The 26,514-nt window shown below is 39.8% G+C and overlaps 1 non-coding gene across 1 annotated transcript; it reads left to right on the forward strand.

Annotated features, from left to right (window-relative positions):
- Positions 1-23,134: 23,134 nt before the first annotated feature.
- On the forward strand, positions 23,135-23,205 carry TRNAD-GUC (transfer RNA aspartic acid (anticodon GUC)). Its single transcript has one exon. It is a non-coding gene; the product is annotated as a tRNA-Asp (tRNA).
- The last annotated feature ends 3,309 nt before the right edge of the window (positions 23,206-26,514 follow it).

Consider the following 26,514-nt stretch of genomic DNA (forward strand, 5'->3'; position numbering starts at 1 on the left):
ATGCTATTCGTTCTTCCTGAAGGCTCAGTTTGAAATATGTCAACAGGAAAACTCCCTTTCAACATCCTATTGTACATGCACTATTGCATTTATTTTCACAACGCACCCTGTGAGTTAGAGAGATGATGTAATTGAGATTTAACGATGTTAAGGAACTTCTGGTTAAATATTCTGGGTTGAGCACACATATTTATCTCTATTCCCCCCAGAAACCACATTAAAATGGAAGTGTGTTGGCTTGAAGCTGTTATGTACCTCAGAAAAAGCCATGTTCTTTTGATCCTGTGGATGCAAACCTGTTGTGGGTGGGACCTTTTGGTTTGGTCATTTCAAATGAGATGTGACCCATCCCCTTCAAGGTGGGTCTTAATTCTTTCCACTGGAGGCCTTTATGAAAGGATAAAGGACAGAAAAAGTCAAGAGAGCTTAGAGAGAGAAAAGCCCCAGAGATGCTAAGAGAGGACCCACAGATGCTCAGAGTGGAGGCCGCTGGATCCAGGAGCTGAAGTCAGTGAAACCCAGGAGTGAAGGACCAGCAGATGCTGGCCATGTGGCTTGCTAGCTGACAGAGGAGCCCCGTGTGCCAGCAGCCTTTCTTCAGAGATGGTTATTGACCTGTTGATGCCTTAATTGGGACATTTCCATGGCCTTAGAACCATGAAATATCCTAGATTGTAGAATAAAATACAAATTTGTAAACTAATAAATCCCCATTGTAAAAGCCAACCCATTTCTGGTGTATTGCATCCCAGCAGCTTTAGCAAAGTAAAACAGGGGGTAAAGAACTAAAAAAGGCATAAAAGCAAATGATAAAGAGAGGAAGCCTGGAGCAAATGAAAGAGATAACTTCAAAAAATGGGAATGCATGTATGTGAGGCAACTGAAATAAGTTTGAAGATTTTCTGCTCATTTGTGAGGTGGGGAATGGAAAACCAAAAAGGAGCAAAATAATTGGAATCTTGGAACCCAGAAAGGCTTAAACAAATTAAAAGTTTTAAGTCCTCTGAGAGCAAGGGTAGAAAGAATGAAAAATTCTGCTTTGGGCATAAGGATGGACCCAGGAAGAAAGGTCTGTGAGTGCTTCAGGACTGGCTCCTCCCTCACCCACCCATGGTGAGGCCACCAGGTGACAAGTTCTGCTTCCTCCACAGAACTTCCAATCGGTTCTTTGTACCTTATCATTAAGAAGGAACAGATGACTAAAAACCACCAGAGAGTTGACGCCAACCCCAAACATAAAAGACTGAAGCCAAAAAAATAGAAAAAGGAATAGAACCAAGGAGTAACAGAGATGAGAATGCATTAATATCTTCTGAGAGTTAAGAGAAGATATTGCACCCATGATACAAGAACAGGAAATACATATATATATATATATATATATATATATAGTGTGTGTGTGTGTGTGTGTGTGTGTGTGTGTGTGCGCGCGCGCACATGGGCAGGCACCAGGAATCGAACCCAGGTCTCCGGCATGGCAGGCAAGAACTCTGCCTGCTGAGCCACCGTGCCACACTCAGGATATTTTTTAAAAGAAAATTTGACAATAATAAAAATTTCTTGAGACTTCCGGAGAAGATGGCGGCTTAGTAAGATGCGCGGATCTTAGTTTCTTCTCCAGGACAGCTACTAGGGGAGTAGAAACTATACAGAACAGCGCCCAAAGCCACAACAGAGATAAAAAAAAGACAGCGTACCCCATCCTGGAATGGCTGGCTGGCTGAGAGAAGCCGCTCGGGTGAGATCGCCGAGGCGCGCGGGCTTCACCGGGCGGGGTGGCAAGCGGCCGGAGTCACTCCCTTCCCCCTTCCCGGGCTGGCTGGGAGAATTGCAGAGGCGGTCCCCTGAAACCGTGGCGGCTGGCGCCCACACCACGCGTGGCCCCCCGGACCAACTGAGAGAATTGGATCGGAAATCCCCAGGCCGCGGAGAACGGTGATGGGTGGGGGAGGCCCCTTCCAAACCCGTGACTCCCCGGGAACGTGCACTCTCCCAGGCGGGCCGCTGCCGCTGGCGCCCTTCCGCCACACTTGTCGCCCAGGCGACTAGGAAATTCAGACGGGCACTTTCCCGGGCTGCGGCGGCCAGCAACCCTCCCCGCATTCGGACCCCGGGCCGGCTCGAACCCTTCCAAGCTGCTTCGGCTAGCGAACCTCCCGGACGGCGAGAGTTTTCCAAAGTTAAAGGTCCCACAGCACCTTTTACTGGTGGGACCCGCAGACAAACGTGTGCCACAAGCACCACCTACTGGGCAGGATAAGAAAAACAGAACCCAGAGATTTCACAGAAAAATCTTCCAAACTTTTGGATCCAATACCCAGGGAAATCTGTCTAAATGCGCAGACGCCAACAGAAGATAACGGATCACGCTCAAATAATTGAAAATATGGCCCAGTCAAAGGAACAAACCAATAGTTCAAATGAGATACAGGAGCTGAGACAACTAATGCTGAATATACGAACAGAAATGGAAAACCTCTTCAAAAATGAAATCGATAAATTGAGGGAGGACATGAAGAAGACATGGGCTGAACATAAAGAAGAAATAGAAAAACTGAAAAAACAAATCACAGAACTTATGGGAGTGAAGGACAAAGTAGAAAAGATAGAAAAAACAATGGATACCTACAATGATAGATTTAAAGAGACAGAAGATAGAATTAGTGATTTGGAGGATGGAACATCTGAATTCCAAAAACAAACAGAAACTATCAGGAAAAGAATGGAAAAATTTGAACAGGGTATCAGGGAACTCAAGGACAATATGAACCGCACAAATATACGTGCTGTGGGTGTCCCAGAAGAAGAAGAGAAGGGAAAAGGAGGAGAAAAACTAATGGAAGAAATTTTCACTGAAAATTTCCCAACTCTTATGGAAGACCTAAAATTACAGATCCAAGAAGTGCAGCGCACCCCAAAGAGATTAGACCCAAATAGGCGTTCTCCAAGACACTTACTAGTTAGAATGTCAGAGGTCAAAGAGAAAGAGAGGATCTTGAAAGCAGCAAGAGAAAAACAATCCATCACATACAATAAGACTATGTGTAGATTTCTCAGCAGAAACCATGGAGGCTAGAAGACAGTGGGATGATATATTTAAATTACTAAAAGAGAAAAACTGCCAACCAAGACTCCTATATCCAGCAAAATTGTCCTTCAAAAATGAGGGAGAAATTAAAACATTCTCAGACAAAAAGTCACTGAGAGAATTTGTGACCAAGAGACCAGTTCTGCAAGAAATACTAAAGGGAGCACTAGAGTCAGAACCGAAAAGACAGAAGAGAGAGGTATGGAGAAGAGTGTAGAAAGAAGGAAAGTCAGATATGATATATATAATACAAAAGGCAAAATGGTAGAGGAAAATATTATCCAAACAGTAATAACACTAAATGTTAATGGACTGAATTCCCCAATCAAAAGACATAGAATGGCAGAATGGATTAAAAAACAGGATCCTTCTATATGCTGTCTACAGGAAACACATCTTAGACCCAAAGATAAACATAGGTTGAAAGTGAAAGGTTGGGAAAAGATGTTTCATGCAAATAACAACCAGAAAATAGCAGGAGTGGCTATACTAATATCCAACAAGTTAGACTTCAAATGTAAAACAGTTAAAAGAGACAAAGAAGGACACTATATACTAATAAAAGGAACAATTAAACAAGAAGACATAACAATCATAAATATTTACGCACCGAACCAGAATGCCCCAAAATACGTGAGGAATACACTGCAAACACTGAAAAGGGAAATAGACACATATACCATAATAGTTGGGGACTTCAATTCACCACTCTCATCAATGGACAGAACATCTAGACAGAGGATCAATAAAGAAATAGAGAATCTGAATATTACTATAAAGGAGCTAGACTTAACAGACATTTATAGGACATTACATCCCACAACAGCAGGATACACCTTTTTCTTAAGTGCTCATGGATCATTCTCAAAGATAGACCATATGCTGGGTCACAAAGCAAGTCTTAACAAATTTAAAAAGATTGAAATCATACACAACACTTTCTCGGATCATAAAGGAAGGAAGTTGGAAATCAATAATAGGCGGAATGCCAGAAAATTCACAAATATGTGGAGGCTCAACAACACACTCTTAAACAACAAGTGGGTCAAAGAAGAAATTGCAAGAGAAATTAGTAAATACCTCGAGGCAAATGAAAATGAAAACACAACATATCAAAACTTATGGGACGCAGCAAAGGCAGTGCTAAGAGGGAAATTTATTGCCCTAAATCCCTATATCAGAAAAGAAGAAAAGGCAAAAATGCAGGAATTAACTGTTCACTTGGAAGAACTGGAGAAAGAACAGCAAACTAATCCCAAAGCAAGCAAAAGGAAAGAAATAGCAAAGATCAGAGCAGAAATAAATGAAATTGAAAACATGAAAACAATAGAGAAAATCAATAAGACCAGAAGTTGGTTCTATGAGAAAATCAATAAGATTGATGGGCCCTTATCAAGATTGACAAAAGAAGAAGAGAGAGGGTGCAAATAAATAAGATCAGAAATGGAAGAGGAGACATAACTACTGACCTCACAGAAATAAAGGAGGTAATAACAGGATACTATGAACAACTTTACGCTAATAAATACAACAATTTAGATGAAATGGATGGTTCCTGGAAAGACATGAACAACCAACTTTGACTCAAGAAGAAATAGATGACCTCAACAAACCAATCACAAGTAAAGAAATTGAATTAGCCATTCAAAAGCTTCCTAAAAAGAAAAGTCCAGGACCAGACGGCTTCACATGTGAATTCTACCAAACGTTCCAGAAAGAATTAGTACAGATTCTCCTCAAACTCTTCAAAAAAATCGAAGTGGAGGGAAAACTACCTAATTCATTCTATGAAGCCAACATCACCCTCATACCAAAACCAGGCAAAGATATTACAAAAAAAGAAAACTACAGACCGATCTCTCTAATGAATACAGATGCAAAAATCCTCAATAAAATTCTAGCAAATCGTATCCAACAACACATTAAAAGAATTATACATCATGACCAAGTAGGATTCATCCCAGGTATGCAAGGATGGTTCAACATAAGAAAATCAATTAATGTAATACACCATATCAACAAATCAAAGCAGAAAAATCACATGATCATCTCAATTGATGCAGAGAAGGCATTTGACAAGATTCAACATCCTTTCCTGTTGAAAACACTTCAAAAGATAGGAATACAAGGGAACTTCCTTAAAATGATAGAGGGAATATATGAAAAACCCACAGCTAATATCATCCTCAATGGGGAAAAACTGAAAACTTTCCCCCTAAGATCAGGAACAAGACAAGGATGTCCACTGTCACCACTGTTATTCAACATTGTGTTGGAGGTTCTAGCCAGAGCAATTAGACAAGAAAAAGAAATACAAGGCATCAAAATTGGAAAGGAAGAAGTAAAACTATCACTGTTTGCAGACGATATGATACTATACGTCGAAAACCTGGAAAAATCCACAACAAAACTACTAGAGCTAATAAATGAGTACAGCAAAGTAGCAGGTTACAAGATCAACATTCAAAAATCTGTAGCATTTCTATACACTAGTAATGAACAAGCTGAGGGGGAAATCAAGAAACGAATCCCATTTACAATTGCAACTAAAAGAATAAAATACCTAGGAATAAATTTAACCAAAGAGACAAAAAACCTATATAAATAAAACTACAAAAAACTGTTAAAAGAAATCACAGAAGACCTAAATAGATGGAAGGGCATACCGTGTTCATGGATTGGAAGACTAAATATAGTTAAGATGTCAATCCTACCTAAATTGATTTACAGATTCAATGCAATACCAATCAAAATCCCTACAACTTATTTTTCAGAAATAGAAAAACCAATAAGCAAATTTATCTGGAAGGGCAGGGTGCCCCGAATTGCTAAAAACATCTTGAGGAAAAAAAACGAAGCTGGAGGTCTAGCGATGCCGGACTTTAAGGCATATTATGAAGCCACAGTGGTCAAAACAGCATGGTATTGGCATAAAGATAGATATATCGACCAATGGAATCGAATAGAGTGCTCAGATATAGACCCTCTCATCTATGGACATTTGATCTTTGATAAGGCAGTCAAGCCAACTCACCTGGGACAGAACAGTCTCTTCAATAAATGGTGCCTAGAGAACTGGATATCCATATGCAAAAGAATGAAAGAAGACCCATGTCTCACACCCTATACAAAAGTTAACTCAAAATGGATCAAAGATCTAAACATTAGGTCTAAGACCATAAAACAGTTAGAGGAAAATGTTGGGAGATATCTTATGGATCTTACAACTGGAGGCGGTTTTATGGACCTTAAACCTATAAGCAAGAGCACTGAAGAAGGAAATAAATAAATGGGAGCTCCTCAAAATTAAACACTTTTGTGCATCAAAGAACTTCATCAAGAAAGTAGAAAGACAGCCTACACAATGGGAGTCAATATTTGGAAATGATATATCAGATAAAGGTCTAGTATCCAGAATTTATAAAGAGATTGTTCATCTCAACAACAAAAAGACAGCCAACCCAATTACAAAATGGGAAAAAGACTTGAACAGACACCTATCAGAAGAGGAAATACAAATGGCCAAAAGGCACATGAAGAGATGCTCAATGTCCCTGGCCATTAGAGAAATGCAAATCAAAACCACAATGAGATATCATCTCACACCCACCAGAATGGCCATTATCAACAAAACAGAAAATGACAAGTGCTGGAGAGGATGTGGAGAAAGAGGCACACTTATCCACTGTTGGTGGGAATGTCAAATGGTGCAACCACTGTGGAAGGCAGTTTGGCGGTTCCTCAAAAAGCTGAATATAGAATTGCCCTACGACCCAGCAATACCATTGCTGGGAATATACTCAAAGGACTTAAGGGCAAAGACACAAATGGACATTTGCACACCAATGTTTATAGCAGCGTTATTTACAATTGCAAAGAGATGGAAACAGCCAAAATCTCCATCAACAGATGAGTGGCTAAACAAACTGTGGTATATACATACGATGGAATACTATGCAGCTTTAAGACAGGATAAACTTATGAAGCATGTAATAACATGGATGGACCTAGAGAACATTATGCTGAGTGAGTCTAGCCAAAAACTAAAGGACAAATACTGTATGGTCCCACTGATGTGAACGGACATTCGAGAATAAATTTGGAATATGTCATTGGTAACAGAGTCCAGCAGGAGGTAGAAACAGGGTAAGATAATGGGCAATTGGAGTTGAAGGGATACAGACTGTGCAACAGGACTAGATACAAAAACTCAGAAATGGACAACACAATAATACCTAATTGTAAAGTAATCTTGTTAAAACACTGAATGAAGCTGCATCTGAGCTATAGGTTTTTGTTTTGTTTTGTTTTGTTTTGTTTTGACTTTACTATTATTACTTTTATTTTTGTCTCTATATTAACATTCTATATCTTTTTCGGTTATGTTGCTCGTTTTTCTAAACCGATGCAAATGTACTAAGAAATGATGATCATGCATGTATGTGATGATGTTAAGAATTACTGATTGCATATGTAGAATGGTATGATTTCTAAATGTTGGGTTAATTTCTTTTTTTCCGTTAATTAAAAAAAAAAAGAGAAGGGGTAATTGGAGCTGAAGGGATACAGACTGTACAACGGGACTGGATATAAAAACTCAGAAATGGACAGCACAATACTACCCAATTGTAATGCAATTATGTTGAAACACTGAATGAAGCTGCATGTGAGGTATAGGTTTTTTGTTTTTTTTTTCTTTCTATTAATGTTTTAATTCTTATTCTGTTGTCTTTTTATTTCTTTTTCTAAATCGATGCAAATGTACTAAGAAATGATGAATATGCAACTATGTGATGTTATTAAGAATTGCTGATTGTACATGTAGAATGGAATGATTTCTAATTGTTTTGTTAATTCTTTTTTTAATTAATAAAAAAAATTTCTTGAAATATAGAGCATGAAAATAAAAATAACACATTTAATAAAAGGGTTCTAAAAAAAGGTGAGGAAATATCCTAGATTGTAGAATAAAATACAAAGAAATGGAAAGTGGGAAATAAAAAATAAGAAAATTAGAGGTTCAATCCAAGAGAGAGAAATCCAATAGGAGGCCAAGAAGACAAAAAATATATAAAGTAGTTGGAGGAAAACTATTAAAGGAATAATTCAACAACATTTTCCAGAACTGAAGGATATAAGTTTCCAGACTGATAAATTAAAAAAAAAAAACTTTCAAGGGCACATCATCATGAAATTTCACAGTAAGTATCAAGAGGAACTTCTAAAGGTTTCCAGAGAGAAAACCAGGTTGCATACAAAGGATACTCAGTTGTATACTTCAAAGTAGCATTGGATTTCTTGATATTACCATGAAAACTGCAAAACAAAACTTTTGAAATTTTAAAGAAAAATTATTTTTGATCTAGTATTTTATACTCTGCCAAACTATCAATCAAGTGTAAGATGAAAAATAATGACATTTTCAGGATGCAAAGACACAAGAAATTTACTTTCCGTATTCCCTTTTTCAGGAAGCTGTTAGATGATAAATTCCACTTAAACAAAAGAAGAGACCAAGAAAAATCAAAACATGGGATCCAAGAAATAGGGGATCTACACAGAAGAGAAGCAAAATGCATTCCCAGGATGAAGGCATAGGGGCTGAACAACAGCTCAGCCGAGCTCAGGAGAGCCATTCTCTAGGTCAACAGCTTACTCACTGCTTAACCAATTTGAGGGGGGATTTACACTTCTCACAGAAGGAATGAAAACAAAATAGAGCAAAAAAACCCAAAAAAACCCACAAGATGATGAATTCCAGGAAAAACAAACAAAAAAATGCATAAGAGAGCAAATTTAATCACAATGCTACTTGTGGCTTAGTTATAAACAAAAGTTACATGGTTATAATTATATAAATATAGATAATAATTTCTCAAAAACTACCATCTACTATTGGGAAGATGGAGGAGGGGATGTGTGTTGTGTAATTTTCTATAGTAAGAAGTACAGATAATGGCTAAAATATTAAGAAATTGCCATACAAGTATATTATTTAGCAACAAGGAAGTAAATACAGGAAGGAATAGCTAAAGGAGTTGAAATTGGTTGCTTCTGGGAGTAGAACCCAGAGGGCAGAATGGTGGGAGAGGGGTCCCCCAATTTCTATTATAAGCTTTAAAACTTTATTTTGTGGAAAATAAAAACTAAATTTAGCACAAGCAAGATGAAAACATTGTGTATGTACTGCTACCACTTGTGCTTATAAAAGAAGGAATATGCTTATTTATGCAAAGAATATTTTTAAAACTTTTTTATTGTATAGTATAACATATATACAAAGCAAAGAAATAAAAAAGCAGTAGTTTTCAAAGCACTTTTCAACAAGTTGTTACAGGACAGATCCCAGAGTTTATCATGGGCTACCATATGATCTTCTCTGATTTTTTCTTCTAGCTGCTCCAGAATGTAGGAGGCTAGAAGGCTTAAATATTTTTTATCATCACAATCGACGTTTTTTCCTTCTTTTTATTTGTGAAAAATAACATATATACAAAAAAATGAATTTCAAAGCACAACACCACAATTAGTTGTAGAATATATTTCAGAGTTTGACATGGGTTACAATTCCATAATTTTAGGTTTTTATTTCTAGCTGCTCTAAGATACTGTGAGACTAAAAGAGGTATCAATTTAATGATTCAGCAATTATATTCACTGTTAAATTGTATCTTCACTGTATAACTCCACCATCACCTTTGATTTTTCCATCCCTCTCTTTAGGGGTGTTTGGGCTATGGCCATTCTAAATTTTTCATATTGGAAGGTTCTGTCACTAATGAGGGGTAGGGAGATGAACTATCTGATGTTCTAGAGAGGCTGGGCTCTCTAGGTTTTAAGACTTGTCTGGACCAGGGACCCATCTGGAGGTTGTTGGTTTCTGGAAAGTTACTCTAGTGCCTGGAACCCTTGTAGAATCTTATATATTGCCCGAGGTGTTGTTTAGTATTGGCTGGAATGGTCCCAGTGGGGGGTTGGCAGGTTATGATAGGGCTAGGTCTACCTGAAGTTTGCATGAAAGCAACCTCCAGAGTAGCCTCTGGACTCTATTTGAACTCTCTCTGCCACTGATAATTTATTAATTACACTTCTTTTCCCCCTTTTGGTCAGGATGGCATGTTGATCCCACGGTGCCAGGGCCAGATTCATCCCTGGGAGTCATCTCCCATGCTGCCAGGGAAACTTTCATTCCTGGATGTCATGTCCCATGTAGAGGGGAAAAGCAATGCTTTCACTATGCAAAGAATATTTTGAGAAGGTTAAATGAGAAACTGGAAACAATAGATTTTAGGGAGGGGAACAGAATTGGTGGACAGAAGTGGGAGGGAGATATTTGTCACCATCTACCTTTAATTTTAGCCATTTGTACTATATTTTGTATTTTTCTTTCAAAATAAATAAATGAAATACTTTTCATTACAAATGTTATTTTTAAAAGAAAAAAGTAAAATGATTTGTCAAAAGCTTTGTAAGTAGTGAAGTCACAATTTGAACCCAGTCATGTCTGACTTCAAAGCAGCCCTTGGCATGTAGTGTGACTTCCAATGCAGAGAAAATCCAGCACAGTCTTTAAGACCAGGGGACCTCCTGACAACTATATGCAGAATGTGAAGTGAATATACTACCGTCCCTCTTCCTCCTTTCCCCTTCAGGCTGAGGCTAAATCTTAGCTCCAAAAACTCTGAACAACCCTGACTCACCTCAGAGAATCACTTTCAAATTCAACTCCAAGAACTTGTTTTTCCACTGAAATGGCACTTAATCCCATACAGTTTAAATTGTTTGGCTTTTCATGTTGGTTCAACCGGATTGCAAGCTTCCCCAAGGCACAGCTAGACCTTGGGAGAACACGAACTCTGCCATCAGACAGACTGGGATTTGAATACCAGCTCTGCCCAGTGACTGGACATATTACATGTCTCTACACTTCAGTTTCTTCTTCAAGAACATGGAGACCATAACACTTCCAATGCCATCGGCTTTCTGTGAGGATGACACGAGGGAATGCGTATGTACCTAGCACCAGGTATGGCACATGGTAAGTACTTGTGCTTTGTACTGTGATTCCCTTTCAGACAGGAAGGACCTGCTCCCCTAGCTGCTGAGCAGACCACCCTCAGCTGTCACACAGGGACTATCTCAGCTGAGGAGCATCTCGCCCCATCTCACCCCTTTCCTGGAGAGCCCTAATGGATGCTTGACTTGACCATGGGGTACTAAAGGCCAGTCACCCATCCCTCAACCTGGGACAACTCTGAAGGGCCTTCTCAACTTCAGTGCTTTGCAGGGTTGGCTGAGGACTCCATTAAATCTGTATCACAGCTTGACTTCTACCTCTGCCCAATCTTGCTTCCTTCCCTTTCCTTCCACAGGGATCTACTATGAGAGCAATCCCAAGAAATTGTGCCTGTGGAAAAGGACTGAGTGAAGTTGGGCTGTGACACAAGTCTGCCTGAAAATATTCTAGGGTGGAAGTGTAACGGGGCACACACTATCTGGGTGGCACTTAACCATGTGTATTTAAAAAAACTTTACCCATGTCAAACTCTGAAATATGTTCTACAACTAATTGTGGTGCTGTGCTTTTAAATTTATAGCTTTTTGGTATATATGTTATTGTTCACAAAAAAAAGAAGGAAGAAAAAGTTGATTGTGATGATAAAATATTTAAGCCCTCTAGCCTCCTATATTCTGGAGCAGTTAGAAGGAAAAATCAGAGAGGATCATATGGTAGCCCATGGCAAACTCTGGGAGCTGTCCTGTAACCACTTGTTGAAGAGTGCTTTGAAAACTATTGCCTTTTTATTTCTTTGTTTGTATACATGTTATACTATACAATTTTAAAAGTTTTTAAAAATTTTTCAGCATGTTCTTGCTGTTTGACCCAATATTCCCACTTCTAGAAATTTGTCCTAAATAGGTAACTAGAGAAATACACTAAGATATACAAATGTCCATTGGAGTGCTTTTATAATACATATGTGTTCTAGTTTGCTAACTGCAGGAATGCGACACACCAGAGATGGATTGGCTTTTAATAAAAGGGGATTTACTTAGTTAAAAATGTATAGTTCTTCAGAGGAAAGGCAGCTAACTTTCAATTGAGGTTCTTTCTTACGTGGGAAGGCACAGGATGGTCTCTGCTGGCTTTCTCTCCAGGCCTTTGGGTTCCAATCAACTTTCCCCGGGGTGATTCCTTTCTGCATCTCCAAAGGCCTGGGCTGAGCTGCGAGTGCTGAGATGAGGTGTGCTGAGCTCCTTGGGCTGTGCTATGTTGTGCTCTCTCATTTAAGCACCAGTCAATTAAATCAAACATCATTCATTGCAGCAGGCATGCCTCCTAGCCGACTGTGGATGTAACGAGCAACAGATGAGGTTCACTGCCATTGGCTCATGTCCACAGCAGCAGAACTAGGCACATTCACCTGGCCAAGTCGACACCTGAACCTAACTACCACACCATGCAGATATCCATTGGGAATACTCTGAATATCCACAAGTAGAGATTAAATAAACTGCAGTACAAACATTCTATCAGGTCATTAAGAATGATTTGTAGACAGAACAGCTCCTGGAGCCACGACAGAGACCAGAAACACAGCGTACCCCATTCTGGAATGGCTGGACCGGCTAAGAGACTCCGCTGCAGTGAGGTCCCCGAGAGGCACATGCTTCCCTGGGCTGCGGCGGCTGGCGGCCGGAGCCCCTCCCTCCCTCCTTCCCGGGCCGTCTGGGAGCTTTGGATCGGGTTCCCCAAGCCTCGGTGGCCAGCGCCCCTCCCCACGCAAGGCTTCCCGGGCCAGCTGGGAACCTTGGATCGGCGGTTCCCCAAGCTGCGGCGGCCGGCGCCCCTCCCTCCCTCCTTCCTGGGCCGGCTGGGAACCTTGGATCGGCGGTTCCCCAAGCCGTGGCGGCCCTCCCACACGCAGCTTCCCGGGCCGGCTGGGAACCTTGGATCGGCGGTTCCCCAAGCTGCGGCGGCCGGCGCCCCTCCCTCCCTCCTTCCTGGGCCGGCTGGGAACCTTGGATCGGCGGTTCCCCAAGCCGTGGCGGCCCTCCCACACGCGGCTTCCTGGGCCAGTGGGAGCATCGGAACAGTGGTTCCCCAAGCTGCGGTGGCTGGCAACCCTCCCCCACAAGTGACTTCCCAGAAAGAAAGGAAAGAGTCTCCAACAGTAGTAGAGACTGAGCCCAACCTAACACCAATAGTGGCATTAATGAACAACTTCTGACTACTAAAAATAGGCCCTCAGCTCAGGCGAAACTGATCAAGGCGGAAATCACCGATTGGGCTAACTGAAAAAGAGGAAAGGGGGCAAAACAGAGCCTTCTGCGGCTGTTTCTACAGAGGCTTCATTGCCTCTGGGCTCAGTGCTGGGATTACATAGGTTACAACTGCCCCAAACGCAGAAACAGGCTGCTTTCAGGGCTCTCAACCACCTGAACCTTCCCCACAGGAGGGGTGAAACGCAACTCAGGTGGAATCTCTCTCTCAAGGAATTCAGATCCCAGGAATTCACAATTTGAAGCCATTAAAACCAACCTACAACCTTTCCTCTGTCTCCACCACACACCCAGCAGCGAGAGTCTTCCAAAGTTAAAGGAGCCACAACATCTTTTGCTGGTGGGACCCGCAGACAGACAAGCACCACATACTGGGCAGGATAAGAAAAACAGAGCCCAGAGACTTCACAGGAAAGTCTTTCAACCTGCTGGGTCCCACATTCAGGGAAATCTGATTAAATGCCCAGACACCAGCAAAAAATAACAAATCACACCAGGAAAATTGAAGATATGGCCCAGTCAAAGGAACAAACCAATAGCTCAAATGAGATACAGGAGCTGAGACAACTAATTCTGAATATACGAACAGAAATGGAAAACCTCTTCAAAAACCAAATCAATAAATTGAGGGAGGACATGAAGAAGGCATGGGATCAACAAAAAGAAGAAATGGAAAGTCTGAAAAAACAAATCACAGAACTTATGGGATTGAAAGACACAGTAGAAGAGATGAAAAAACAATGGAAACCTACAATGGTAGATTTAAAGAGACAGAGGATAGAATTAGTGAACTGGAGGATGGAACATCTGAAATCCAAAAAGAAACAGAAACTATAGGGAAAAGGATGGAAAAATTTGAGCAGGGGCTCAGGGAATTGAATGATAATATGAAGCACACAAATAAATGTGTTGTGGGTGTCCCAGAAGGAGAAGAGAAGGGAAAAGGAGGAGAAAAACTAATGGAAGAAATTATCACTGAAAATTTCCCAACTCTTATGAAAGACCTAAAATTACAGATCCAAGAAGTGCAGCGCACCCCAAAGAGAATACACCCAAATTGGTGTTCTCCAAGACACTTACTAGTTAGAATGTCAGAGGTCAAAGAGAAAGAGAGGATCTTGAAAGCAGCAAGAGAAAAGCTATCCATCACCTACAAGGGAAGCCCAATAAGACTTTGTGTAGATTTCTCAGCAGAAACCATGGAGGCCAGAAGACAGTGGGATGATATATTTAAATTACTAAAAGAGAAAAACTGCCAGCCAAGACTTCTATATCCAGCAAAATTGTCCTTCAAAAATGAGGGAGAAATTAAAACATTTTCAGACAAAAAGTCACTGAGATAATTTGTGACCAAGAGACCAGCTCTGCAAGAAATACTAATGGGAGCACTAGAGTCAGATATGAAAACACAGAAGAGAGAGGTATGGAGAAGAGTGTAGAAAGAAGGAAAATCAGATATGATATATATAATACAAAAGGCAAAATGGTAGAGGAAAGTATTACCCAAACAGTAATCATAACACTAAATGTTAGTGGACTGAATTCCCCAATCAAAAGACATAGACTGGCAGAATGGATTAAAAAACAGGATCCTTCTATATGCTGTCTACAGGAAACACATCTTAGACCCAAAGATAAACATAGGTTGAAAGTGAAAGGTTGGGAAAAGTTATTTCATGCAAATAACAACCAGAAAAGAGCAGGAGTAGCTATACTAATATCCAACAAATTAGACTTCAAATGTAAAACAGTTAAAAGAGACAAAGAGGGATACTATGTACTAATAAAAGGAACAATTCAACAAGAAGACATCACAATCATAATTATTTATGCACTGAACCAGAATGCCCCAAAATACATGAGGCAAACACTGAAAAGGGAAATAGACATATATAGCATAATAGTTGGAGACTTCAATTCACCACTCTCATCAATGGACAGAACATCTAGACAGAGGATCAATAAAGAAATAGAGAATCTGAATATTACAATAAATGAGCTAGACTTAACAGACATTTATAGGACATTACACCTCACAACAGCAGGATACACCTTTTTCTCAAGTGCTCATGGATCATTCTCAAAGATAGACCATATGCTGGGTCACAAAGCAAGTCTCAACAAATTTAAAAAGATTGAAATCATACACAACACTTTCTCGGATCATAAAGGAATAAAGTTGGAAATCAATAATAGGCGGAGTGCCAGAAAATTCACAAATACATGGAGGCTCAACAACACACTCTTAAACAACAAATGGGTCAAGGAAGAAATTACAAGAGAAATTAGTAAATATCTCGAGGCGAATGAAAATGAAAACACAACATATCAAAACCTATGGGACGCAGCAAAGGCAGTGCTAAGAGGGAAATTTATTGCCCTAAATGCCTATATCAGAAAAGAAGAAAAGGCAAAAATTCAGGAATTAGCTGTCCACTTGGAAGAACTGGAGAAAGAACAGCAAACTAACCCCAAAGCAAGCAAAAGGAAAGAAATAACAAAGATTAGAGCAGAAATAAATGAAATTGAGAACATGAAAACAATAGAGAAAATCAATAAGACCAGAAGTTGGTTCTATGAGAAAATCAATAAGATTAATGGGCCCTTAGCAAGATTGACAAAAAGAAGAAGAGAGAGGATGCAAATAAATAAGATCAGAAATGGAAGAGGAGACATAACTACTGACCTCACAGAAATAAAGGAGGTAATAACAGGATACTATGAACAACTTTACGCTAATAAATACAACAATGTAGATGAAATGGACAAGTTCCTAGAAAGACATGAACAACCAACTTTGACTCAAGAAGACATAGATGACCTCAACAAACCAATCACAAGTAAAGAAATTGAATCAGTCATTCAAAAGCTTCCCAAAAAGAAAAGTCCAGGACCAGACGGCTTCACATGTGAATTCTACCAAACATTCCAGAAAGAATTAGTACCAACTCTCCTCAAACTCTTCAAAAAAATCAAAGTGGAGGGAAAGTTACCTAATTCGTTCTATGAAGCCAACATCACCCTCATACCAAAACCAGGCAAAGATATTACAAAAAAAGAAAACTACAGACCAATCTCTCTAATGAATATAAATGCAAAAATCCTCAACAAAATTGTAGCAAATCGTATCCAACAACACATTAAAAGAATTATACATCATGACCAAGTAGGATTCATCCCAGGTATACAAGGATGGTTCAACATAAGAAAATCAATTAATGTAATACACCATATCAATAAATCAAAGCAGAAAAATCACATGATCATCTCAATTGATGCAGAGAAGGCATTTGACAAGATTCAACATCCTTTCCTGTTGAAAACACTTCAAAGGATAGGAATACAAGGGAACTTCCTTAAAATGATAGAGGGAATATATGAAAAACCCACAGCTAATATCATCCTCAATGGGGAAAAATTGAAAACTTTCCCCCTAAGATCAGGAACAAGACAAGGATGTCCACTATCACCACTATTATTCAACATCGTGTTGGAGGTTCTAGCCAGAGCAATTAGACAAGAAAAAGAAATACAAGGCATCAAAATTGGAAAGGAAGAAGTAAAACTATCACTGTTTGCAGACGATATGATACTATACGTCAAAAACCTGGAAAAATCCACAACAAAACTACTAGAGCTAATAAATGTGTACAGCAAAGTAACAGGTTACAAGATCAACATTCAAGAATGATTTGTATATAGATAAACTGGATAAGTGCCACGGACTGAGAATTTACTGTGTATCGGGCACAATTCTAAGCATTTTTAATACACTTTTTATTGTAAAATATAACATATATACAAAGCAAAGAAAGAAAAAAAGCAATGATTTTCAAAGCACACTTCAACAAGTAATTATAGAATTTTTATTTGTCATGGGCTACCATTCCACCATCTCAGATTTTTCCTTCTAGCTGCTCCAAAACACTGGAGGCTAGAAGGAATATTAATATAGTGATTCAGCAGCCATTCTCATTTGTTAAATCCCATTTTCTCTGCTATACCTCATCTTTCTCCATTAATCCTTCTCGCAATCTATATGGACCTTTGGGACATGCCCATTCTGACTTTTTCATGTCGAGAAGGGGTGTCCACCCTAAAGAAGAGGGAAATGTAATTGATTGATAATCTTGGAGAGGCTGGTCCCTCTGAGTTTCAGGACTTATCTTACCTAGGAATCCTCTGAGAATTGTAGATTCCAGGAAGGCAAACCTAGTACATGAAGCCTTTATACAGCCTCAGATTGAGCCCTCGGCGTTCTTAAACTTCAGCAGGAGTGATGTTGGTTGGGGGTTAGCAAACCACGGCAATTAGCACTGTCTAACTGAAGTATGCATAAGAGCAGTCTCCTGAATAGCCTCTTGGCTCCCTTGGCAATTGATGCCTTATTTGTTACAGTTCTTTCCCCCCTTTTGGTCAGGAAGGCATTGCTGATCCCATGGTGCTGGGGCTAGGTTCATCCGCACATTGTCAGGGAGATTTTCACCCCGAATGGCTTGTGGTTTGTGGGGCGGGGCGGGGTGGGGGGGATTCTAAGCATATAACTCTTTAAAAAAAAAAAGCATTTTTTAACTTTAATATTTCCATACTCTCATTTACTGTGATATCACTATATACCATCTCTCTCTTTTAATTTTTTAAAAAATACCAAAAACCAAACAAACACAAGCATTCTTAACTTTTGATCATTCTGTTCTACATATATAATCAGTAATTCACAATATCATCACATAGTTGCATTTCATCATCATGATCATTTCTTGGAACATTTCATCTATTCAGAAAAAGAAATAAAAAGAAAACAGAAAAAAATTCATACATACCATACCCCCACCCTTCATCCTCACCGATCAGCAGCATTTCAATCTAAATTTATTTTAACATTTGTTCCCCCTATTGTTCATCTTTATTCCATATGTTTTACTCGTCTGTTGATAAGGTAGATAAAAGGAGCATCAGACACAAGTTTTCACAATCACACAGCCATATCTCTTTTTTAAAAAGATATTTTTATGGAGAAATACACACCTACATAAAGTCCAACAATATTATACAACCAGTGGCTCACAATATTATCACATAGTTCCATATTCATCACCATGATCATTTTTTGAACATTCACATCACTCCAGAAAAAGAAATAAAAAGAAAAAAAAGAGCTCATCCTATATCCCTTACCCTTCCCTCTCATTGACCACTCATATTTCAATCTACACAATTTTTAACCTCTATCTCCCCCATGATTTATTTATTTTTTATCCTTTTTTTTTTACTCATCTGTGATACCCTGGATAAAAAGATCAACAGTTAGAAGGTTTTCACAATCACAAGTCACATTGTAAAAGCTACAGAGTTATATAATTGTCTTCAAGAATCAATGCTACTGGAATACAGTTCAACAGTTTCAGGTACTTCCCTCCAGCCACTCCAATATATCCTCAACTAAAAAGGGATATCTAAATGATGTGCAAGAATCACCTCCAGGAAAAACCTCTCAACTGTGTTTGAAATCTCTCAGCCACTAAGACTTTATTTCATCTCATTTCTCTCTTCCTCCTTTTGGTCAAAAGGTTTTCTCATTCTGATGATGCTGGGTCCCAGCTCCTCCCCAGGAGTCAGGTCCCACATTGCCAGGGAGATTTACACCCCTGGAAGTCATGTCCCATGTAGGTTTGGGGGAGGGCAGTGAGTTTACCTGCCAAGTTGGCTTAGAGAGAGGGGCCACATTTGAGCAACAAGAGTATCATTAGGGGGGTTCTAGTTTGCTAGCTGCCAGAATGCAATATACCAGAAATGGAATGGCTTTTAAAAAGGGGAATTTAAAGGTTGCTAGTTTACAGTTCTAAGGCTGAGAAAATGTCCCAATTAAAGCAAGTCTATAGAAATGTCCCATCAAAGGCATCCAGGGAAACATACCTTGGTTCAAGAAGGCCAATGAAGTTCAGGGTTTCTCTCTCAAGTGGGAAGGCACATGGCGAACACGGAGTCATCTGCTAGCTTCTATTCCTGGCTTCCTGTTTCATGAAAGTCCCAGGGAGGCATTTTCCTTCTTCATCTCTGAAGGTCACTGTCTGGCAGACTCTGCTTCTCGTGGCTTTGTCATTCTGCTCTGCTCTCTCTGAATCTTTTTCTTTCTCCAAAATGTTTCATTTTTTATAGGATTCCAGAAACTAATCAAGACCCACCCAAATGGATGGAGACACATTTCTCCCAATCCAGTTTAACAATCACTCTTGATTGGGTTACATCTCCAGGGAGATGATCTAATTACAGATTCAAACATACAATATTGAATAGGGATTATTCTGCCTTTATGAAATGGGATTTAGATTAAAACATGGCTTTTCTAGAGGACATACATCCTTCCAAACCAGCAAAGGGGGTAACTCTCAGGCATAATTATCAGTACACCTAGCCTATCCTTTGCAGGAATAAGCTTCATGGGGGTGAGTCCCAATATCGAGGGCTCAGCCTATTAAATTGGTTGTCCCCACTGCTTGCAAGAATATCAGGAATTCCCCAGATGAGGAAGTTCAAGATTTCCTCATTTTTCCTCAGTCCCCCAAGGGGATTTTGCAAATACTTTTTTATTCACTGCCCAAATTACTCTGAGATATATTGAAGCATCACATTAACCTGGACAAACCAACAAGATCTCACGCCCTATTCAAGATTCCATGTAGGCAGAGCAAGATGGCAGCATTGTGAGGTGTGGAATTTAGTTCGTCCTCCAGAGCAGCTTGTAAATAGCCAGGAACAGGACAGAACAACTGCTGGGGCCACATCAGTGACCAGACACCCAGTGTACACTAGCCTGGACCAGGTGGACCGGCTGAGACTGTTACCGGACAAAGGCCCTGGATTCTTCTGCCTGATGCACTCAATAACCAATTCCCGAGACACTGGGGTGTCAAAGAGAGAAAGGGTTTATTACGACACACGTAGCGGGAGAGCAGACAGCCTAATGGCCCAAAATCTGTCTCCCCAAGTTTAGAGGATTTGAGGTTTTTAAGGTTTCTAGCAAGAGGATATAAGGTAATTTTGGATAGTAAATTCGAAGCAGACAAGAAAACAGTGTTAACATAAGTTGAAAGGAGTGGCGGCAGAGCTATCTGTCTCTAGATGGCAGAGCCTAGCAGAAATGGTTCACAAATTTAAGGGAATGAGGCTAGTTAATGACCGTCTTCCTTAGTTAGAGCCTACAAGAATATAACCAGATAAAGGGCACGACAGCCCTTACAGTTACACAGGCACCAGCTAAGAGAGAAGGGCTTTAACAGTCCTTCAAGGCATCCAAACAGCTTAATTATAGTTTAGGGCTCCCAGGTACTGCCTTTTGTCTACTCCAAAATCCCAAAAAGCAAAAGGAAAATTTATATAATGATTCAGTAGCTAAAATCATCCTTTAAATCCTGATTTCCCAGTCATAAGACCCCACACAGAACATAAGTCCCCCAAGCCGTTGATTACCTCCCCTTCCACAGGCACAGCAGACTAGCTTCCCCAGGGGAACAGACATTACTAGCAGCAAGGGTTCAATCAAGCTCCACTTGTGGAATTAATTAACAAATTCTTACTGAAAACAGGCCTCCAGATCAGTAATCCTGGAATAAGAGCTAAAGGTACTAGGAGTTTTTGCCCCAGCAGAGAAGGGGTGGGGATGATGGGGAAACCACAACAACAAAAGGCTATTTGAGTTGGACAGCGCAAATACTGGAGAAGGGCTGGACCCCAAGAAAAGGGGACACATGGAGCCTGGAGATACAGAGAGCCAGGTACCAACTTAAGCTCTTGACTAGCAAACCCAAGGAGTAGGGGTTAGGCTCTGAAAAGGCTTTTTTCCTACTCCTTAATCACTCATTAGATACAACTGGAAGCCTTCTCTGACCTGGGCAAGGGTGGAATTAAGCTTGTTTGAGAGACAAAGTGACTAGTCAGGTGAAAGGAGTTTAATTCCCTAAAGAATGTATCTTCCCAAAGAGAAGGGTGAGGCCCAGCTCAGGTGGAATCCCTCCCTCAAGGAAGTCAGACTTCAGGGTCTGAAAAACTGAAGCCATTAAAACCAGCCTACAACCTCTTCTCTGTCTCCACCACACCCCAGCAGGGAGAGTCTGCTGAAGTTGAAGGCACCACATCACCTTATGCTGGTGGGACCTGCAGGCAACAAGCACCACATTCTGGGCAGGATGGGACAAACGGAGAGCCCAGAGGCTTCCTAGGAAAGCCTCTCAATCTGCTGGGTCTCACCCTCAGGGAAAACTGACGCTGGCTACTCTTTCCTCCTGAGACATGGACCAGTCTGGTCTGGGAAAACCTGATTGGGGTCTACAATGTCTTAGAAGACCCACCTCAAAAAAAAAAAAAAAAAAAGTTGGTGGCTCTGGATAGGCAAGGCAAGAGACAGAAAACTAACAACTAGAAAGTTCTAATCAGTTAAACAGAACCTATGTTAGATGTCTAGAATAAGTTGAACTGAATGTCACAGAACAGATAGAGAACAAAGCCATCCAGCAAGAAATCCTATGTATAAAAGTGAAAACAACCTCCAGAATAAACTAATTAAGGAAATCAGGGTCTAGATGCCAGCAAAAATAATGAGGCATACTAGGAAAATCGAAGATATGGCCCAGTCAAGAGAACAAACCAACACTTCAAGTGAGATACAGGAGTTGAAACAACTAATTCAGGATGTTTGAACAGACATGAAAAATCTTATTAAAAATCAAATCATTGGGCGGGCCGCGGTGGCTCAGCGGGCAAAGTGCTTGCCTGCTATGCCGGAGGACCTCGGTTCGATTCCCGGCCCCAGCCCATGTAACAAAAACGGAGAAACAGAATACAATAAAACAAGAAAATGTTTAAAAATGTTTCCCTTTCTTCCTTCCTTCCTTCCTTCTATCCTTCCTTCCTTCTCTCTGTCTTTCCTTTAAAAAAAAAAAAAAAAAAAAAAAAAAAAAAAAATCAAATCATTGAGTTGAGGGAGGATATAAAGAAGGCATTGGGAAAACATAAAGAAGAAATCAGAAGTTTGAAAAAAAATCACAGAACTTATGGGAATGAAAGACACAATAGAAGAGATGAAAAAAAAATGGAGACCTACAACACTAGGTTTGAAGAGGTAGAAGAAAGGACCAGTGAACTAAAAGACTGGACATCTGAAATCCAAAACACAAAAGAAAATACAGGGAAAAGAATGAAAAACTATAAGCTGGATCTCAGGGAACTGAATGACAACATGAAGCACATGAACATACGTGTTGTGGGTGTCTCAGAAGGAGAAGAGAAGGGAAAAGGAGGAGGAAGACTAATGGAGGAAATTATCACTGAAAATTTCCCATCTCTTATGAAAGACACAAAATTATGGATCCAAGAAGTTCAGTACACCACAAACAAAATAGATTCAAATAGACATACTCCAAGATACATAGTAATCAGATTATCAAATGTCAAAGACAGAGAAAATTTTGAAAGTAGCAAAAGAAAAGCAATCCAGTACATACAAGGGAAGCCCAATAAGACTATATGTGGATTTCTCAGCAGAAACCATGGAGGCAAGAAGGCAATGGTATGATATACTTAAGACTGTAAGAGAGAAAAACTGCCAGTCAAGAATTTTATATCCAGCAAAATTGTCCTTCAAAAATGAGGGGTTGGGGGGCAGGCCATGGTGGCTCAGCCAGCAGAGTTCTTGCCTGCCATGCCAGAGATCCAGGTTTGATTCCCGGTGCCTGCCAATGCCAAAAAAAATGAAGAGGTGGGGGTGCAAGGGTAGTTCAGTGGTAGAATTCTTGTCTGTCATGCAGGAGACCTGGGTTCAATTCCCAGTCCCTGCACTTCCCAAAAAACAAATAAGCAAAGACAAACAAATAAACAAAAATTCAACAAATGTTTCCACAATAATGGGATACTCACATGGAAAAATAATGAAATGTGACCCTGCTATACAGCATACAAAAAAAAAAAATGAGGGGGAGATTCCTTAAGAGTGGAGAAAGATAAAAGGTGATGGTGGAGTTATATAGAGAAGGTTGGGTTTAACAAATGAGTATGATTGCTGAATCATTATACTTATATTTCCTTTAGCCTCCAGTACCTTAGAGCAGCTAGAAATAAAAACTTAAAATTGTGGAATTGTAATCCATACTAAACTCTGAAATCTGTTCTACAACTAATTGTTGCAATGTACTTTGAAATGTATTGCTTTTATGTATACATATATTATTATATATATATGTATTATTTAAAGAGAAGGAGGAGTATAACAGAGAAGATAGGATTTAACAAATAAGTATGACTGCTGAATCATTATATTGATGTTTCAGTGTCTTGGAGCAGCGAGAAGAAAAAATGAAAAATCATGGAACTGTAAACCTTACCAAACTTTAAAATCTGTTCTAAAACTACTTGTTAAAATATACTTGGAAATTTATTGCTTTTTTGTATATATGTTATGTTTCACAATAAAAAAATATTTAAAAACATTTTAAAATAAGGGCAAGTTTAATATATTTTCAGACAGTCACTGAGAGAATTTTTGATTAAGAGACCAGCTCTACAAGAAATGCTAAAAGGGGCACTATAGGCAGACAGGAAAAGATAGAAGTGAGAGTTCTGGAGAATAGTATAGAGTGAAGACTATCAGTAAAGGTAAAGAGAAAAAAAAATAGATATGACATAAAAAAAAATCCAAAAGACAAAGTGCTAGAAGAAAGTATTGTCTTTACAGTAATAGCATTAAATGTTAATGGATTAAACTCCCCAATCAAAGACATGGACTGGCAGAATGGATTAAAAAATAGGACCCATCTATATGCTGTCTACAGGAGACTAATTTAGGCCAAAGGACAAAAATAGGTTGAAAATGAAAGGTTAGGAAAAGATATTTCATGCGAACAATAATCAGAAAAGAGCAGAAGTAGCTATACAAATATCCAACATATTAGACTTCAAATTTAAAACAATTAAAAGAGATAAAGAAGGACACAATATATTAATAAAAGGATCAATTCAACAAGAAGACATAACAATAATAAATATTTATGCATTGAGCCAGAGTGCTCCAAAATACACGAGGCAAATATTGAGGAGAAATAGACACCTCTACCATAACAGTTTGAGACTTCAATTCCCCACTCTCATCAATGGATAGAACATTTAGACAGAAGATCAATAAAGAAACAGAGAATTTGAATAATACAAATGAACTAGACTTAACTGACGTTTACAGAACATTACATCCCACAATAGCAGGATCCATATTTTTCTCAAATGTTCATGGATCATTCTTAAGGATTATATTAGTTAAGATTCTCTAGAGAAACAGGATCAACAGGGAACACTCGAAAATATAAAATTTATAAAAGTGTCTTACGTGATCATGGGAACACAGAGTCCAAAATCTGCAGGGCAGGCTGTGAAGCTGACGATTCCGATGGAGGGTCTGGATGAACTCCACAGGAGAGGCTCACCAGCTGAAGCAGGAAGACAGCCTGTCTCTTCTGAATCCTTCCTAAAAGGCTTTCAGTGATTAGATTAAGCATCACTCATTGCAGAAGACACTCCCCTTGACTGATTACAAATGGAATTAGCTGTGGATAAGCTGATGTGATCATGATCTAATCCTATGAAATGTCCTCAATGCAACAGGCAGGCCAGCACTTGCCCAACTAGACAAACAGGTACCACCATCTGGCCAAGTTGACACATGAACCTGACCATGACAGTCCACCCTTGTCAACTTGACAGCTATACATATCACCTTAAACCATACCTAATTTCTAAATAAAAAACAATAAAACACATTTTTTCTTTCACCTAACAATACTCAACTGTCCTGCATATAATTGGAAACACATTAAATCTCTCCAGAATAGGGTGCAAGTCCTTGGGTAACATTCATTCTTAAACTTGATATCTTACAACTAAAATAGTGTAACAGGAACAAAGCAGCATTACAGTCCTCATTTCTGTAACTGGTCATGTGGTCATAGTTCATATTTATCACTACCTTCTTCCACTACCCATTCCATGTTCCCTTTACCCTCAGAGCAAGCACTTCAGCTGGCTGTGGCTCTTTACCTGGTGGGGTGACCCAAACCTTCATTCCTGAAGTTTCAGAGCCATTGGTAGTCCTGCCTAGATTGGGTTGTTGCAGTTTTCCATTGATCTTAATCACAGGGCATGGTCGTACTAAAAGACGCCCTAGAGGATCTCCTATATGCCAAGAAAACTCTTCTTTACCTCCATTGTATACTTGCAGTCCTAGATAGTCAGGGTCAATCACCCCAGACAATAATGTAATCCCCTTCTTGGCTTGTTGATCCAGGGGCATAAGTAGCCCAAAGTGACCAGGTGGAAGTCTTAGATTCCAGTTCAATGGAATCATTGTTGTTTCTCCTGGTGGAAGCACTCCCCATTTTTGGAACTAAAACCTTTAGACCAGCAGAGCTCAGGATCACAGAAACAGGAAGCAAAAACTTTCCTAGTGGATCACTAGGGGTAATAGTGAGTGGTACCACACCCATTTCCACCCCTTGGTTCCTGGACCCATGGATTCTGGTTATGGGAGAAAGCACCATACAGCGGGCACTGATGCAGAGCATACATCGCTTCCTGGAGAACATTACCCCAGCCCTTCAAGGTATTGCCACCTAGTTGGCACCATAATTGAGTTTTCAAAAGGCCACTCCACCATTCTATCAATCCAGCTGCTTCTGGATGGTGGGAACATGGTAAGACCAGAGAATTCCATGAGCATGTGCCCATTCCCACACTTCATTTGCTGTGAAGTGTGTTCCTTGATCAGAAGCAATGCTATGTGGAATACCATGACGATGGATAAGGTATTGTGTAAGTCCACAGATGGTAGTTTTGGCAGAAGCATTGCATACAAGGAAAGCAAACCCATATCCAGAGTATGCATCTATTCCAGTTAGAACAAATCACTGCCCCTTCCATGAAGGGAGTGGTCCAATGTAATCAACCTGCCGCCATGTAGCTGGCTGTTCACCTCGGGAAATGGTGCCATATCGGGGACTGAGGGTGGGTCTCTGCTGCTGGCAGATTGGGCACTCAGCAGTGGCTGTAGCCAAGGCAGCCTTGGTGAGTGGAAGTCCATGCTGCTGAGCCCATGCATAACCTCC

The sequence above is a fragment of the Tamandua tetradactyla genome, chromosome 4 (assembly GCF_023851605.1).
Source record: "Tamandua tetradactyla isolate mTamTet1 chromosome 4, mTamTet1.pri, whole genome shotgun sequence".
Lineage (NCBI taxonomy): Eukaryota > Metazoa > Chordata > Mammalia > Pilosa > Myrmecophagidae > Tamandua > Tamandua tetradactyla.